The following is a 5,027-nucleotide window of genomic DNA, read 5'->3' as shown; positions in this document are numbered from 1 at the left end:
CCCCCCCCCCCCCCCCCCCCCCCCTCCGACTGTCCTCGGCCCACCTCTTGCAGACGTAGCCCCTTTCATTGCAGGTGCCATCGCATATTCCATCATGATCCCCCCTTCTACAGGAGAAGGAGAACACGTAATCCAGTGGACTTCCTCCAACACGTCCTGGAGGACTCCGAATGCAATGCGCTGGATATGTTGCTCTGGACACTGGAGAGGGGATTGAGGGGATGTTTGTGTTTTTGTTGTAAATGTTTTCTAATGTTTTCATGTAGTACCAAAAAATACCAAAATATGTTTTATATTAAAAAGGCAATATACTGTGGAAACAATTTAAATGCGGTGTTAAGCAACATAACGGGGTCGAAGGGAGAGGAGGTTTTCATTGTTGTCAATGGTGAAGAGAAAAGGCTTTTGAATTAACTTTTGAATTAGCTCAGAACTGTTGAGATTGAAAGAAATGTGAAAGCGGCCACTGAGACTTCCTTTCCACTTTTGTTTTCTTTCGGGTGTTCGTGGTCTGAATGTACATATATGATATGATGGAACCTGTCGGATCCAACGCTCTTTGAGCAGAGACGAGGATGCAGGTAAGTGATTGTTGATACTGGCTCTGGCTCAGTGAGATGAGCTCACTCAAGCAGTCCGGTCAGATCCTGGCTCAGTTTTTGTTTTTTTTTTGTTTTTTTTTGACGGATGAGCACATTTCTTGGTCATGCAATGACCGTGTTAAAGTCTTCTTTTTCTTCTTTGTTGGTGTTGTGCTAGGGGAGGAAAACTATGGAAAGTAATGCTTTAAGTCGTCACATTAAATTGACAAATAAAGCTTCCAGAGAAACAAATGCACTGCCTATTGTAGATGATTAGTGTTCATTGTATTAATAGTTTTATTTGGTAGTAAAAGAATGAATGTATGTAAAGGCAACCTGACGGAGAAGAGTCCCTTCCTAAAGGGACAGGAAACGAGGCTGGATTACCAACGGGCAACTATGCCTGCCCCCAAAATATTCCTTTTTTTTTTTTTTTTTTTTAGGTAAATCCACACCACTATAGAGCAACATCAGCTGGCTCCCTAAAATATGAAGTAATATTGTGAAACTGACAATCTAGTTCTAAGGCCTCTAGTGTTCAATTTATGCAGTTTGCTGAAATAATTCAAGAATAAGTGATTGTTTTGGCCACTTGGGGGCAGCTGAAGCGAGCTGTAAACTCAACATTTACATCTCCTCACCTTTAAGTTACTATTGTGAACTTGTTCGTAAACAACAGTTGCTTTCTGAATAATGAATATGAGTTTATATCGCTTACTTACAGTTTGACCTTTTACAGCCAATTTTATAAATGCCACATCAAATCTATTTATCGGATTTGATTTAACAATCCAGGATGTTCATCTCAAGGCAGTTTAGATTTAAACTTTCACAGAATGTATTTGCAACTTTGTTCATACCGGTGCTTTGACAGGGAGCCGTGTGTGTGTGTGTGGTGGGTTTCCATCACCAGCCATGCTCTCTAAGCAGGACGGCACGTTGTTCCCATCATGGCCCCCTGGGGGAAGAGGACCAACTGGTGGCCGTCGGCCTTCCCTTCATCTGCTGCTTCCCGCTGCCAGGCATGGGGCCACGTCAGCTGGTGGCCCCACACTGGCATCGCATAGCTGGAGGTATCAACACACTTCCGGAAGACGGTTTAACTGTTTTAATGTCAGTTGGCAGAATCCTGCCTGGGTAGCCTGGCAACAGGCTTTAGTATTAAAGCTGCAGTTCTGCATGCATTATTCTCCAGCTGTGGTGACGGATTAAGTGTGTAGGGGAGGTTACCGGAATGTAGAGTAATGAGTGCTCATCGGCACTGCTCAGGCCACACAGGTGATTAAGCAGCTGCTTCCAAGGCTGACACAGGCAGAAACCTCAAAAACAAGTAATATGGAGCCAATTTGCTCAAATTAACAGGAACATAATACAATGAAAGATGTTTCTCATAATATGTTTTATTGAGCTAAACCAGACATTAATGTAATTGTCATCGAGGCCTTTTTTCCCCACACGGGTCCAAAACAGTCTTACTTTTATCTCAGCCTCTCAACTCTATTTCACTTCACTGGACGGTGCGAGCAGGAAATGTAGTAGGCCTACTGGGTGTAGTGTGGCAACTGGCATGATCATCAATCGGCTAGGGCGGGACAAGCTGGTTTGACAGAAAGTGTAGAGAGAAATCAATACAGACAAATCGATATCAACTAACTTTAAATATTACTGCAATATATAATTCAACATTCTCATTAAATGCTCCTTTCTGAAACCATCTTTAGTTACAGTGAGACATTCAGACTCTTGGCCACTTTAAAAGGGCTTTACTGGTTCACTAAATACGTAGTGTTAATACCAGATATCTACACTACATATATGAATGTCCTGTATACACACTACCCTTGAGAGGTCTGTGGTCGCCGGAAAAAGCTTTGTTGCAGTCGGATGTCTTGGAGGACTAATTTATATATATATTTTTAAATTTTATTTCCGATAGTACAAAGTCTATTCAAAAGCCGATAACAAGCTGGAATATTAACAGGTGTGATGAAAGCTATTCATAATAGAAATATCACAAAACATTTAGAGCAAGCACCGTTATGATTAAATAATGATCTAGGGTCACTTCGGCTTTTCTGAACTGGAAAACCTCAAAATCAAAATGATTTGAGGGAAAATGGTTACAACAGTATTCTCCCCTGGCATGCAACACTGTAGGGACATAGACTACATGTAAGTTTTAATCATTTGATTATTATTCTTTTCAGGCAAAAACTATTTAAAATGTAAGTTACACATTTGGTGTCAAACTTTTAATATTTTTGTCTGTTAAAATAGTAATTATTGAAGAAAAACATCAATACAATAGGTGACCTTAAACCTTTTAGAGGCAATATAGTGCTAGAAATATAGATGTTTAGAAATGCACACTTTTTTTTGCCTTTTGACATTTTCTTGACAAAAATCATACCCCTTGGTGTACTTAAGTTATTTTTAAAGGACACATAAATTAACAAACTATAACTAAGACTATTCAGAATAGTTTTTAGTCTATATTTCACTTTTTTTAACAGTGTAAATTATTTTAAAAAGCAGCATACTTTAGGTTTCTAAAAACGAATGTTTCATGACCTACAAACACGTATAATAATTTGTGAGTAATTTTGTTCACAAATGCATTGTTCAACCCACAAATAAATACAAACCAATTACAACAAATGTAAAACAATTTTACATTTTATATACATTCCAGCTTGTAAAAATACTTTCTTATTTATTCAAGTGTTTCCTGAGACATTGCATGTCCTTGTCTCCCCTCTGAAAGGCTCGAGAGTTGTATCAGACGTCACGCTGCTCTGACATGTTCAGTGTGATTTCGACAGGACGAAGCGATGCAGAGCACATGAAGAGATCCAGCAGATGGCAATCACACACTGACATGGAGCTCGAAGACAAATCGTATGTTCACATCATAATCATCAATATCAATAGAAGTTATGTTAATACATAATATTAATTATGGATCCTCATCTGTTTTTGTTTATTAATCCAACGTTGTTTTTTTGACAGAACTTAACCTGCAGAGCTTTGGCCTGACTTTTTTTTTTTTTTGGTATTTCATAACACTGACCTCTGATCACAGCTGTCCGGGAAATCATTTTGAAATCTGGACTCTAAACAAATCAATCACTCTTGTGGGTGCAAATCTGTGCAAACAGACATGGAAGAAACACTGCCGAACGCTGCAACATTTACTGGAATGTTACATGTATAACATATACAATATTAGAGCCTCAGGGCACTATACAGTTTCATCCTTGGTCAGCATGTTAACAATGTTAACTTTCTAATCAGATTAAGGTGTTCACAATATGGAGATGATATCATGATCATTATGATTGTTAATAATACTTTATTATGATTAAGAGAAACTCATAATAATGAGGTTCTGTCTTATAAATATGACTTGCACTTGTTTATGTCATAACTCTGACTTACTATCACATTATGATGAGAAACTTCCTCACCATATTAATATTAGTCATAGTATGAGAAACATGAAAAAAGACGAATAGACAATATTGATTTTATTTTAATCTTTTAAGAACAGGGCAAAGTGTTGTTCTATACTTCATATCTCACACGTATCTCTGATTTCAATATGCAGTAAGTGTTTGTAATGTACATGCTTGCTGCATTTTATCAATGTGTTGATTTAAGAGCAACAGCGTGATGTCAGAGACAGAGTGATCACTCCACGTTTCCTAACTTTTTTGGGAAATACTCTCAACAATTATTAACTGGTTTTCATTTCAACTGGGCTCTTCGCTCTGCTTGGTCGTGCAATATTTTAATTCCAAACAAAATGTGTGTAAGGTATCTTGGATTTGTTCTTCTGGCTTGTTTTCCAGGATTGCTTCACGGTAAGAACATTAAATAATATCACCTGTCAGTTTATTTATTTATCTTTTTAAGCGTTTCACTGCAGCGCTCTCTGTTTCAGCACAAATTGCAACTCAGCCTTGTTCAGCTCCCAGACTGAATGGTGGTTATTTGGTCCCTGAAAAAGACACATATAATCATGAAGCCAAGCTCACTTATGCCTGCGATAACGGACGTAAACCAGCAGTGGAGGGCTGGTGGGCAACAAGCACATGTCAAAATGGCACATGGTCTCCAGAACCAGAATGTATAGGTAAGTGTTGAGATGCAGAAAGCCTTTGTTCTTGTTTTTTAGCATAAACTGTATGTCACCTTAAATATTTTATGGGTTTTTTTTCAACACTCCTTGGCAACTTTATTATATTCATCCAATGTATAAATACTTCAAAAGAATGAAGTCCTCTATCTGTAGCTTTAAGACACTGTAGAGCATAAACTATGTTTTACATTTCTGAATGATAGTGTTCAATATTTATATCCAAGAATTGAAAATTACTGAAAATTCAGATTTTGTTGCTATAATAAATCAAAAGTAAAAGATGTTAAAGACAGCCACCGTGGTAA

Source organism: Anarrhichthys ocellatus, unplaced genomic scaffold (assembly GCF_004355925.1).
Source record: "Anarrhichthys ocellatus isolate YVR2014 unplaced genomic scaffold, GSC_Weel_1.0 scaffold15, whole genome shotgun sequence".
Classification (NCBI taxonomy): domain Eukaryota; kingdom Metazoa; phylum Chordata; class Actinopteri; order Perciformes; family Anarhichadidae; genus Anarrhichthys; species Anarrhichthys ocellatus.
Note: the sequence above shows the minus strand (reverse complement) of the source record.